Here is a 14,417-nt window from a genome sequence, read left to right as displayed (position 1 = left end):
TTGGCAGGCATGACTGCAAAAATGAACAGCCAGGACTGGAACAGTGGCGCACACCTTTAAATTCCAGTCCTCAGAAGCAGAGCCAGGAGGGTGTCTGTGAGTTGAAGGCTCTCAAGTTACAGGGTAGCCAGTACTAAACAACTGAGACCCTGTCTCAATGATGATGGCCAGGCAGTTGTGTCTTATGCCTTTAATCCCAGCACTCAGGAGGCAGAGGCAGACAGATCTAAGTTATAGGCCAGCCTAGTCTACAGAGTGAGTTCCAAGACAGCCAGGGCTACACACAGAAATTCTATCTCAATAAGAAAAAAGGAATAATGATGAAGAATTTTTAATTTTAACTTTATGCCTGTGAATATGTCTGTGTACTACATATGTGCCCAGTGTGCTCAGAGGTCCAAAGAGGGCATTAGATCCCCTGGGTGTGAGGTTTCAGACAGTTGTGAGCTGCCAAGAGGGTGTTGGGAATTGGGCCTGGGTCCCCTGGAAAAATAGTGCTCTTAACCACTGAGCCATCTCTAGCCCCAAAAATAAAAATTTTAAAAGAATTCTTACGTCCAGGTTTGTTTTTGGTTTTTTTTTAAAAGGTGCTAAATCTGGGTGGCAGATGCCGATAATCATTGGGGAAATGGAGGCAAGAAGATCAGAAGTTCAAGCCCATTTATAGCTACACAGAGAGTCGGAGATTAATCTGAGCTATAAGAGGCAGTGTTTCTTAATAAATAAGTAAATAAAATAAAAATAAAAGAGCACTGAAATTGATTAGCAGTATATGCCATGCCATGATTGATTAGTGATGTCTGTAATGACCAGTGCTGTGGAGCACAATAATCCTTTGTCATCTCTAAAAATGTTCCTGAAGCCACTCTGGGCTTCATAGTTGAAAGACTTAACTGAGCCCTGGTGCTCTGCCCACCAGGTTTAAGGCCCAGGGATTTAGTATGCTCATCCCTTTTCTGGAAATGATAAAATAAGTCTTAAACCAGGCGGTGGTGGCACATGCCTTTAATCCCAGCATTTGGGAGGCAGAGGCAGGTGGATGGATCTCTGTAGGCAGAAGCTGCTTGTTCGCTGCAGCGAGATGTCTCTGTCAATTCTAGAGTTTTGGAAGTTGCTTAAAATGCATTTCTTGTTTATTTGGGTAATATTATATCCCTAGAGTCTTTGATGGAGTTGAAGAATATAGTTATAATTATAATTTTCCTTAGTTATGAAAAAGATAAAATAGACATAAATATTATAACTATAATTTTGCTTGATACCTGTTGTATTATATGTAATTTTTTAAAATAAATTATTTTTAAATTTATTATTATTATTATTTTATGTTCATTGGTGTGGGAGTCAAATGTCCTGGAACGGGAGTTACAGGCAGTTGTGAGCTGCCATGTGGGTGCTGGAAATTGAACTCAGGACCTCTGGAAGAGCAGTCAGTGCTCTTAACGGCTGAGCCATCTCTCCAGCCTGTTATATGTAATTTTACTATGATTAAGTTAAAAAACCTTCCTTTTTATTTAGACAGAAAAAGGGAGGTGATGTATGCTGTGAATATGTTTTATGGCCTTTGGTTAATAAAGAAACTGCTTTTGGCCAATGGCTTAACAAAATATAACCAGTCTGGAAAAGATATATAGAGAGAGTAGGTGGAGTCAGGGAGAAGCCATGTAGCTGCCACAGGAGACAGATGCCAGACAAAACCTTACCTGTAGGCCATAACCATATGGTGATACACAGATTAATAGAAATGAGTTTAATTTAGGATATAAGAGCTACCCAATAAGAAGCATGAACTAATAGGCCAAGCAGTGTTGTAATAATATAGTTTCTGTGTGATTATTTCCGGTCTGGGTGGCCAGAAACGAACAAGCAGACTCCACCAACAGATCTCTGTGAGTTCAAGACCAGCCTAGTCTACAGAATAAATTCCAGGACAGGCTCCAAAAGCTACACAGAGAAACCCTGTCTTGAAAAAAACAAAAAACAAAAAAAAACCCAAAGGAAAAAAAAAACAACAACAACCACAACAAAAATCAGTCTGAGTTTACAGAGCTATCTGTGGGAAAGAACAGGATGAGGAGAAAGTCCTTCCCCTATCAGAAAGCACTACCAGGCTAGATGCAATCCCTCATCTGAGATATGTAATGAATTTGGAGTCTAAGATCGTTGATGTACGTTCATAATTAAAACTATGTGGGTAGATGAGATTAGATATGACAGCTGGACCCCGTCACCTTGCTTCTGAGAGCCCTACGTGCAGAGGCTGAAATGTGGTACCCCATACAATGAGTCTACCCATTTCCTGAAATTATTTTTGTTTCCCAGATATCAGAAGACTAGGGCTGCTGGCTTGAGGCATGCATCTAAGGGACTTATTAAGCCAGTCTGTGAACTCCACTGGGGAACAATCAGGAGGCTCAGGCATGATGTCACCCCCCCCAAAAAAAAACCACGTCTGGGGGAGGCTAGGGCCTAGTGTCCCTACTTCGGTCTGTAGCTCTAACTAGAGTCAGACTCCCTTGACCTTCTAGACCAGCGACTTCTAGTAGAGGGCAGAGAGTCTGCAAGAGTGTGTCCTCCTGGGAGATAGTGCTCCCAGAGGAAGAGGAAAGGAGGTGTTTATGACTTGATCTCCAGGAAAAGGGAGAGGGTGTGGCAGGCAGGGAGGGGTACGAGGTAATATTTAACCTTAAATGGTCCTGGAAAGCTTCCTTGAGAGGTGAATGGACTCCCAGGCCAGTGGGGCCACACACTATGACCCCTCACTCAGAAAGTGCCCTGGCTACCTCACACCAATACAATACTGTAGCCTGAATGGCTTAAGCAATGTTTATTTCCCATAACTTTGAGGGCAGAGAAGCCCAAAGATGTCAGCAGATTTGGCTCCTTCAGAAGGTTGCTGAGGTCTCATTTTATAGCTCAGGCTAAACCTAAACTAATGAAAAGCTTTCATCTTAGCCTCCAGAGCACTGGGGTTACAGGTGTGTGGCTCCAAATTCCGTAGTCCTGTGGTAGTGCTTTTTTGTTTTGTTTTATTTAGTTTTTCTTTTTGTTTTTATTTTTCAAGACAGGGTTTCTCTGTAGCTTTGGAGCCTGTCCTGGAACTTGCTCTGTAGACCAGGCTGGCCTCAAATTCACAAAAATTCGCTGGCCTCTGCCTCCCAAGTGCTGGGATTAAAGGTGTGCACCACCACTGCCCAGAAGAAAATCTTGGTTTAAATCTTCCCATTAAATGCATCATTTGTTTAGGCCTGGCCTCCTCAGCCCTTGAAGTGAACAGAAGAAAAGGGGCCTAACTTCTTTTTTTATTTTTATTTTTGACTTTTTAAAAATTCTTAATGATTAATTTTATTTTATGTGCATTGGTATTTTGCCTGATGTATGTCTGTGTGAAGGTTTTGGGTCACCTAGAGGTAGAGTTACAGGCAGTTGTACACTGCCATGTGGGTGCTGGGAATTGAACTCAGGACCTCTGAAAGAGAGGCCAGTGTTCTTAACCTCTGAGCCATATCTCCAGCCCTGGGCTGACTTCTCATGAAGAAGGAAGGGCCTACTGAAAGCAAAGCCACGGCTGCTCACAGTCCGTAACTCAAAAGCGTGTGCGACACCCGTTTGGGAGGTCGGGGCACAGCTCTGTGGGCAGTGCAGTAGGGAAGTTGGCTCTGTGCATGTCTGGAAATCTGTCCTGGACCCATCACCGGACTAAGTTCTGTGTCCCCTCTGTAAAGTGGGCTAATAAGGATTTGATGAAGCAGGAAGTGTAAAAGCCCTAGAAAATGCACAGCAGACAGTGAGTCAAACTTTCAGGGAATATTTTTGGGTTTTGCTTTTTTCTAACAGTTTTTTACTTTTACTTTTTTTGTGGTTATTTTTTCAGACAGGGTTTCTCTCTAGCCCTGATTGTCCTGAAACTCAATTTGTAGAACTGGCTGGTCTTAAGCTTGAAGAGATCCGCCTGCCTCTGCCTTCTGAGTGCTGGGATTAAAGGTGTGTGTACCACCACCACCCAGAAGAAAATCATTTTCATATTCTCTGTGTGTGTGAGAGAGAGAGAAAGAGACAGAGACAGAGATTCTAGCTAGCCTAAAACTCACTATCTAGAATTTGTGGGTGATCTTCCTGCCTTCTGCATAGCCAGAGTTTTTTGGGAGCTACTAGCTCACCAAAAGTGACAGGAAGACTTTTTATTAATTATGAAAATTCAGCCTTAGCTTAGACTTATTTTCAACTAGTTTTTTTGTTTTTTTTTTATTAATTAATTTATTTATTATATATACAGTATTCTGTCTGCATGTGTACCTGCATCCCAGAAGAGGGCACTAGATCTCATTAGAGATGGTTGTGAGCCACCATGTGGTTGCTGGGAATTGAACTCAGGACCTCTGGAAGAAGAGTCAGTGCTCTCAACCGCTGAGCCATCTCTCCAGCCCTAGTTTTTTTTTTTAATATTTATTTATTTATTATGTATACAATATTCTGTCTGTGTGTATGCCTGCAGGCCAGAAGAAGGCACCAGACTCCATTACAGATGGTTGTGAGCCACCATGTGGTTGCTGGGAATTGAACTCAGGACCTTTGGAAGAGCAGACAATGCTCTTAACCTCTGAGCCATCTCTCCAGCCCTTCAACTAGTTTTTATAACTTAAATAAACTCACTTTTTAAATCTACATTCTCCCAAACGCCTGTAACCTCATCTCCATTTTGCCCATGCTGCTTCCTCTGCTTCTGGCTGGTGTCCCTGCCTTTCTTCTTCCCAGAGCTCTCTCTCTGTCCAGAAGTCCCGCCTACCTCCTGCCTGGCTATTGGTCATTTAGCTTTTTATTAAAGCAATCACAGTGACACATCTTCACATAGTGTAAAGGATATTCCACAGTATTTTCCCCTTTTGTCTAAATAAAAAGAAAATGTTTTAACTCTAACATAAGAAAACTATAAACAATAAGAACCATTATCAGGTAAGAGTTACATTCACAATGTCCAGTCCACATGTATTTGGCAAATTTGAAGACACTATTGTATTATCTATCCTTTCTTAGTGAGTTCAAAGATATACACTAGCTAAACTATTTTCTATCATGGTTTGTATTACCAACCTAAAAATATCTTTTTAGACCTTAAAACATTTTTAAACAATATATTTCTCAACCTTACAGATTTTACATCTCTTTTGGAGGTTTTTTTTTTTTTAATTTGGAAGAAATAGCTGTAACTATAACTGTCTTGTCTTCAACTCCATTAGAGCCCTGAGAAAGATAAAATATTACTTGAATAAACAGGAAGAACAGAGCAAACAACTTCCAAAACTAAGAAATGACATAGACACCTAACTGCCTCAACAGTCACCCAAAGTTCCTCTGTAATTCTGGGGCATTCTTCAGCCTAAGGGCCTGAAATATCTGTCAGACTTTTCTGTGAAGCAGTGGTTTCAAAAGACTGTCCTACCTTGTCTTAGCAAAGTTTGGCAATTGTCTTCTTTTTTGTCCTGCTTGTTCAATTTGGACAGCATTCTGATAGCAGTTGAGGCAGGGGCAGTTTCTTGCCCAAATGGTTAGCTTTTGTCACAAAAAGCAAACTCCATATGGTGGTTCTTATTTGATGCCTTTTATCTTTTTTTAATTATTTTTTTTTCTAGGAGGAGGTTGAGATAGGGTTTCTCTGTATAACAGCTTTGGCTGTCCTGGAACTCACTCTGTAGACCAGGGTGACCTTGAACTCACAGAGATCCACCTACCTCTGCCTCCTTAGTGCGGGGATTAAAGGCATGCACCAGCACTGACCACCTTCATTCTTGTTTGAGTTAGATTGGTGCTGCCAGAAGCAGAAACATCTCACTGTCATGAAACATCTTATATAATTATAACATTTTAAATGCCATGTTCTGTAGGTCTTTGAAGTGTTTGAAGATCAACTGTCTAGCTAATATGTATCTCTGTGTGACCTTAAAAACATACCTAACATGACTATAAGTTTCATTGTTATAAATCACTGGCTATGTATTTCTTTATTATACTAAATAGCTTTCAAGGATTAAACTTTAAAATACATTTTTAAATGAGTATCATAGATGTAATACCTTAAACAAGAGTAGAAACATATATACAGTATAATAGAAATAATTTTAAGTTTGTATCAAATCCATACCAATGTAAAATATTTGAGACTAGTGGGTTTGTTTAAAAGTAGACTCAACAATCCACACTTTCATCCTATCATTTCTATACTATAGCTCCCCTTTCTCCTTTCAGAAATGGATCCCTGGATCTAATCTCATTTGTTTAGCTTTTTCCCTGGCCAGGATCAGCAACAATTTGTAACTAACCACCCTAAAAGATGATAAACATCCATAACCCACTGAATAATCAAAATTCACCCATCGTACCTCTTGGGACTTTGGGCATTGTGTTCTCTAGACTGATTCCTGTTGTCTGGGGACAATGGCAACTTTTAGAGACCCTGAGAAAATTAGAATAATGGTCAAACCCTAGGAGAGCTAGCTGTAACATTTACTGCCCCGTTTCTGTGCAATGGGAAAGCACAAGGCTCATCTGTAGTTCTGGCTAGAACAGGCTTTGAGGCTGGACCATCTCAGTCAGCAGCAGCCTTGAAGCTGTTTTGTATGCAGAACTCTGAGAAAACTGCAACAAAGGCACTCATAGAGGCTGGAGCACCTGGGCCACCTGTTTTCATTGGTGTCTGATTACCTTTAGTCCTCTTGTTCTGAAAACACACAAACTTTTAAAGGTAACATACATATCTGGATTAACACAAATAAGGACTATGCACTATACACAAATCTGTCAAAGATGATATTTGTTTTTATGTTTGAGTAGATAAAATATACATCAACTATCTTGTAGTTTTTCTAGGTTTATATCTTTATATCTGTAGCCAGAATTTTCAGGGGATTTTCCTGGATGAAATCTGATATCTATTAACCTTGAATGAATCCACAACCTTTCATTTCCTATGGAAACAAAAGCATAACCTCTTCCCCAACATGAAATATTTTTTACTTCCATTTTGAAGTTAAGACATTTTAAAAACATACAGCCTGGTTTAACTTAGCAGGTTCCGTAACCCAGTGTCTCTCAGCAGCTATTGTTCACTCATCAGCAATCAAAAAATTTAACGTCAGCCGGGCGGTGGCGCACACCTTTAATCCCAGCACCCGGCAGGTGGATCTCTGTGAGTTCGAGGCCAACCTGGTCTACAAGAGCTAGTTCCAGGACAGGCTCCAAAGCTACAGCAAAACCCTGTCTTGAAAAAAAAAAAGAAAAAAGAAAAAAATTTAAGTCAACAAGACACCACACAGAATCCAGACTGTGTATTTTCCATCTTTACAAGGCTTATCTCTTTTATATTATTTTATTCTCCCTTTAAAGAATTCATCTTATTTATAAACTTTTTCTATGACTGTCTATATCCATTTTGTTTTCTAAATTTATGAACATTTTTAAACACATGATAACCTGTTTAGATTTTTTTCCCCATCTAGATCTGTCTTTGCTGAACAACTGCAGTGTTCTCTGATCCCATGAGACAAATCTTAAACTGCTATGTTAGTCACCATGCAGGTTAGCTCAGTGCATGGTGCTGTCGCATGGTGCTAGCAGCTGGTTCCAGCTCGCAGGAAGTGCCAAGCCTACCCAAGAGACTGCGGTCACCAAGAAGCCACATTTGACTCTGTTTCAAACTTTTTTTTTTTTTTTTTTTTGGTTTTTCGAGACAGGGTTTCTCTGTAGCTTTGGAGCCTGTCCTGGAACTAGCTCTTGTAGACCAGGCTGGTCTCGAACTCACAGAGATCCGCCTGCCTCTGCCTCCCGAGTGCTGGGATTAAAGGCGTGCGCCACCGCCGCCCGGCTGTTTCAAACTTTTGTTAAGCTTTCTCAGTCCTTTTGTGGACCTACATGGACCCATTGGGCACCATATGTACTCGGCTTTTCCTTTGGGCTGCCAGCTCACACACACACAAAAAAAACCAATATGGAGACTTATTATTAATTATGAGAACTCGACCTATAGTTTAGGCTTGTTTCTAACTAGCTCTTGTAACTTAAATTAACTCATGTTTTAAAATCTATGTTTTCCACACACTTGTTGCCTCATGTCCATTTTGCCCATTTTGTTTCCTCCACGTCTGGCTGGCGACTCTGTCTTTCTTCTTCCCAGATCTCTCTATATCCAAAAGTCCCTGTTATACCTCCTGCCTAGCTATTGGCCAGTTAGCTTTTTATTAAACCAATCACAGTGACACATTTTCACACAGTGTACAGGAATATTCCACAACACTTCTGTCTTTTTAGTTGTTAAGTGATACAGGTTCTCACGATGTTGTCTGTAACTCACTATGTAGGCCAGGCTGGCCTCAGACTCACAGAGATCTGTCTGTATCTACTTACTGAATGCTGAGGCTAAAGGTGTGTACGGCCATGTCCAAACCTTAAAAGTGACATCTTCCAACCTACTATAAACAACTTAGTGGTTTACAGCTAGGACTAGGGAAGTAGGGGCAGCTGGATCTGAAAGTCAAGGTTATTTTCAGCTACATAGTAAATAAGAATACTTGGCCCTCTTTTTAACATAATTTTTAATTTATCCTTTAGGGACATCCCACCAGACACTCCAGTCCCGCTCGTCCTCTAGTCCACCCCTGTAACTCCCCACCCCCTAGAAAATCAAAAATCAAAAGAAAAAGTTTAAAAAGCCATCTTGCCAACCCCTCTGGGCCTCTGTAGCAGGCTGCCCACAAGAGGTAGCACCTTAGTTGTCCCAGGAAAGGTGAGTCCCCCACACTTTCTCAATAGGTATGACAAACACTTCCAGGCTTTTCTCTCCTTGGTCTGACTTGAGTCTCCTGTTATCACTAATATCCACGAACTGGGCAAGCCAAGGCCCCAGGCTCACTCTGTGCCAGGGGGTGGAGTCAACCTTTTCTGAACCAAAGGAACTAGGAGAGGAAGGGGCAACTCCCAAGACCACCAGGACAATGCTGTCAGAAGAAGTGCTCATGGACGAGTGGGTCCTGGGTCGGTCCTGCTCAGAGCAATCTATTATGAAGAGTCTAAGCATCTAGGTTGTCTCCCCCAGTCACCTTGCCAGGGAGGGACAGACTCTTGTTGTTTGAAATGGAGTCTTCTATATACCCCAGGGTGACCACAAATTCCCTATATAGCTAAGAACGCCTTGAACTCTTTTTTAAAAATTTTGTTATTTCGTTTGTATGTGTATTTTGCTTGCAAATGTATCTGTGTACCCTTGCATACCTGGTGCCCAAGAAGGCCAGAAGGAAGCTCCTGGAACTAGAATTACAGATGTTTGTGAGCCACTATCTGGGTACCAGAAATTCAACCCAGGTCCTCTAGAGGAGCAGCTAGTGCTCTCAACTACTGAGCTATATTTCCAGCCCAAGCCTTTGAATTCTTGATCCTCCTCCCAAGTGCTGGGAGGCATGTGCCACCTGCCCTTGCAGGGACTTTGATCCCTACCCATCTCTTTCCACTCCTTCCCAGCAGGTATATTGGGAAGCAAGGTCTTGAGAGTCACCTATACACAGGAAGGCAAGGTTTGCCGAAGGGAACCATCCTAGGCCGCTGATTGCTACCTGGACCCGGGGAAGCTACTCCTGGGGGCCATTACCCAGGAAGGACTCTCAGTCTCAGCACAGCACTATCACAGATTGAAAAGGCCTCCCAAGGGGCAGGTGGCTGCACCTGGAGGTCCATGAAGTCACCCCTGTCGTCAGGCCTTCCCTGGTGGTGGGTGGTGCTGGTTGAGAGGAAGTGGGAGATGACACATCCCGCGGTGCTCAGCTCCCTGTGGAGCCCTCTGCTGCCTCGGAAGCTCGGCTTTCCTTTACCCACAGGCATGTCCAGGAAGCGCAGTGAACTTCTGGAGGAGGGCAGGAAGTATAAATAGTAAACAACTCGGCTGTGGAGGCAGTGGTTGGAACCCCAGCTCCTAGATTCTCCCAAAGCCTATTATCTTTGTGACCAAGGCCTGGTTTTTCTGGGCCTCAGTTTTCTTGTCTATAAAATGAAAATCCCCCTTTGCCAGCGCTGTCATCATGACTGGATAGTGGTCACTCGTGAGCTCAGGAAGCAAGCATCCCTTTGCTCTTGTCCTTTGAGAGCAGCCATCAAGGGTCAAGGAGCAAGTACCCAGAGAGCTGGCTGGGTGGGAGCAGAGTAAAGACTACCCATCCCAGAGAGGACAGCAATTCACAGGCCCCAACACATGAGGATGCCTTTGGCTACCAGCACCTTGAATGGTGCCAAGAGGGTAGAGATGAACCAAGGAGCACCTGAGCTAGGCAAGTGGACAGGTGACCACAACCAGAGCATTCTAAAAATTGTATATCTCCTGGCTTTCTAGGGAAACTGAGGCTCAGTAAGAGGAGAGGACAGTAAAGTCAAAATGGCAAATCCAAGGAGACTCAGGTTCTGCCAGTCTCTGCATGTTCTTCGTGTGTGTGTGTGTGTGTGTGTGTGTGTGTGTACAAGTGCCTATATGTGGAGGTCAGAGGTCAACCTCTGTGTCTTCCTTAGTCCTCTCTACCTTGTTGGGATTTTTGTCTCTCCTCCATCGCCCCCTTCCCCATGTGTGTGTATTGCCATGTATGTGCAGATGCCTGTGGAGGCCTGAAGCGGGCACCCCCTTCCCCATGTGTGTGTATGTGCCACATATGTGCAGATGCCTGTGGAGGCCTGAAGTGGGCACCCCCTGCCCCATGTGTATGTATGTGCCACGTATGTGCAGATGCCTGTGGAGGCTTGAAACGGGCTCAGATCTCCTAGAGCTGGAGCTGCAGGTGGTTGTGAGCCACCCAGGATGGGTGCTGGGAACGAAGCACAGGGACTCTGCAGGTGCAGTAAACACTCGGAGCCACTGAGCCATCTCTCCAGCCTCTTTTTTTTTTTAAAGATTTATTTATTTTGTTTACAGTGTTCTGTCTGCATGTGTGCCTGTAGGCCAGAAGAGGGCACCAGATTTCATTACAGATGGTTGTGAGCCACCATGTGGTTGCTGGAAATTGAACTCAGGACCTCTGGAAGAACAAGCAGTGCTCTTAACCGCTGAGCCATCTCTCCAGCCTCTTTTTTTTAAAAGATTTATTTATTTATTTTGTTTACAGTGTTCTGTCTGCATGTGTGCCTGTAGGCCAGAAGAGGGCACCAGACCCCATTACAGATGGTTGTGAGCCACCATGTGGTTGCTGGGAATTGAACTCAGGACCTTTGGAAGAGCAAGCAGCGCTCTTAACCACTGAGCCATCTCTTCAGCCCCTGTTTTCTTTTCCTAAGACAGGGTTTCATATCATCTGGTCTGGCTTCAAATTCCTACGAAGCCAAGCATGAGGCAAATGGATCTCTGTGAGTTCAAGGCCAGCCTGCTCTACAAGAGCTAGTTTCAGGACTGGCTCCATAGCTACAGAGAAACCTTGTCTCGAAAAAAATAAGAAAACGGTCTGGGCAGTGGTGGTGCATGCCTTCAATTCCAACACTTGGGAGGCAGAAGCAGAGGCAGGCAGAGCTCTGTGAGTTTGGGGCCAGTCTGGTCTACAGAGCTAGTTCTATGACAACCAAGGCCACACAAAGAAACCTTGTCTTGAAAAAAACAAAAATAAGAACAAACACAAACAAACAAAACCAGTAGGGTCTGGAATGTTGCTGCAGCAGTTCAGAATACTTGCTCCACTTCCAGAAGACGGAGTTTAGTTCCCATCACCCGCGCAGGGCAGCTCACAACTGTCTGTAACTCCTGTTCCAGAGGACTCAATACCCTCTTCTGGCCTCCCCAGGTACCAGGCATGCACATGGTGCACAGATATACAAAGAGCAAAACACACGTAAACACAAATTCTTAAATTATTATTTATTTTTGTTTTTTTGAGACAGGGTCTATGTGACTCTTGCTGTCCTAGAACTCACTCTATAGACTAGGCTGCTCTCAAACTCACAGAGATCAAACGCACAGAGATCTGCCTGCCTCTGCCTCCCGAATGCTGGGACTAGAGGTGTACACCACCACATCCAGTAATATTTAATGGAGTCTTGTTGGGCTTCAGGGTGTTGTTATTATTGTGTTTATTGCTTCTGGATGAGACTGGGTCTCCTGCAGCCTAGACTGGCCTGTCCCTTCCAATTTGCTATGCACTTGACAATGGCAGAGAACTTATTTTGATTTTTCTAGACGGCCCTTATTGTTCTGGAACTCAACTGACCCTGAACTCTTGATCTTTCTGCCTGCATTTCCCAACTACTAGAATGACAGGTTTATATCACCATTCCCAACTATTTTAATTAAGATATTGCTAGACTGATTGTTTGATTGTTTGTGGTGCTGGAGACTTACCCCTGGGCCCTGTATACACCAGACAAGCACTCCACCACTGAGCTAAAGTCCCAGACAATATCTACACAAGAACATACAGTTTTAGACATTGGATGGAGAGGCACTGGGAGGCAGGCAGAGGAGGGTAGTGTACTCCAGGCCCAGGTGGGATTAACACGGAGGGGAACAGTAGACCAGGACTGATCAAGCGACCAAATACTCAAGCACTAGCAGACATGCTTAGGTTCTGGAGACACAAACTGCCAAGGTTAAAAGGAACCTGTGAAGTGGAGCAATCCTGGTACTCAAGTGGCTGTGGCAAGAGGACGGATGGCCATAAGGTCAACGACAGCCTGGGCAACAAGCAAGATCCTGTCTCAAAGAAACAACAGGAGCAGAGGAACCAGCCAGGAGCCACCTAGCTTTCCAGGTGAACAGAGCTGTGTGGGTGGAGACTCTCAGGTGGCCAAGTGAGGCCCAGCCAGGATGGACACCTGAAAACACAGGGCCATTCCAGTCATCACCAGCCATCAGTCATTACAGCCCTTAGGAATCGTGAGCAAAGCAACTGAGACACTGTGCCGGCTTTGTTTCAGGGGAGGTGCTGGTGTCATTTGTTTCTCTGTTTCTTTAATAGCTTTCTCTGTTGTTGGGTTTTGGTTTTATGATTTCTTTCTCTTTCTCTCCTTCCTTCCTTCCTTCCTTCCTTCTTTCCTTCCTTCCTTCCTTCTTTTGTTTTTGTTGCTGTTGTTGTTGTTTGGTTTTTCAAGATAGGGTTTCTCTGTGTAGCCCTGGCTGTGTTGAAACTCACTCTGTAGACCAGATGTCATTGAACTCAAGAGTGCCAAGATTAGCTGGGTGGTGGTGGCACATGCCCTTAATCTCAGAACTCGAGGCCAGTGGATCTCTATGAGATCGAGGCCAGCCTGGTCTACAGAGTGAGTTCTAGGACAGCCAAAGCTACACAGAGAAACCCTGCCTCGAAAAACAAAACAACCATAACAACAAAAAAGATTGCTAAGATTAAAAGCATGCACTGCCACCACCCTGGAGGGTTTTTTGTTTTTTTAAAGACAGAGTCTATGTAGTCGTGGCTGTCCTGAAACTCCCTATGTAGACTAGACTGACCTCAAACTCACAGAGATCTGCCTAACTCTGCCTCTCCAGTGCTGGGCCTAAAGATGGGGGCCACCATACCCAGCATGCTTTGTTTGAGACAGGGTCTCACTCTATGTAGCCTAACTTAGGCTAGAATTCACTATGTAGCTCAGACTGGTGTCAATCCTCCCGCCTCACTCCGAAGCGCTAGGATTACAGGTATGAAGGATGTGCGGGATACTGCCCCTCTACCGTCTTGTTCTAAAGGAAGCCACGGGCAACAGATGAAGTGAGCGGGAAAATGGCTGCTGGCCATGTGAGTCTGTGTACGTCCCAACACCTAAGGTCCTGGTGAGGCCTGAGGATGGCATATGCCCGCCAGTGACTGGCTGCGGGGAATAATCACTCCTTGCTCCACCTGCAAGTGGGACGGGCTGCTGCTTGTGCCGCCCACATGAGGCAGCTGGGCCAAGACCTGTAATGAAGACATCTGAGTGCTCTGACCTGCCTTCTGAAGCATTTGACAAGAGTCCTGCATGGGGTACACGCCCACTGAACAGTCAGGAGCAAACACTAAGACCAGGGTTTGCTCTTGGCCACTAGAGACTCCCTTGGAGATGAGCAAGAGTCTTCAAGCAGGCCAGGGCAGAACTAGTCTGTACGCAGTTACCACTCCAATTTTAGGCTGCACATTCTACTTTCCAGGTCTCTGCTACTCAATGGACAAAACATATATTTGAGTATGCTGCCACCAAGTGCTGGTTGGCGCCTCTGTTATTGGCAAGAGGCATGAAAGGTAAGACTAGTCTCTTTGCCTTACAGAGAGCTGCAAGTTGGCCATGTGGGTGCTGGGAATTAAACTTGGGTCCTCTGGCAGAGCAGACAGTACTCTTAACCACTGAGCCATCTGTCTAGCCCAGCGATTTTCATTTAAACAGATGTCCTTGAGTCCTAGGAGTTTTCATTTTTGTTCCAGAATAAAAAGTTTGGT

This window comes from Arvicola amphibius, chromosome 1 (genome assembly GCF_903992535.2).
Source record: "Arvicola amphibius chromosome 1, mArvAmp1.2, whole genome shotgun sequence".
Lineage (NCBI taxonomy): Eukaryota > Metazoa > Chordata > Mammalia > Rodentia > Cricetidae > Arvicola > Arvicola amphibius.
Note: the sequence above shows the minus strand (reverse complement) of the source record.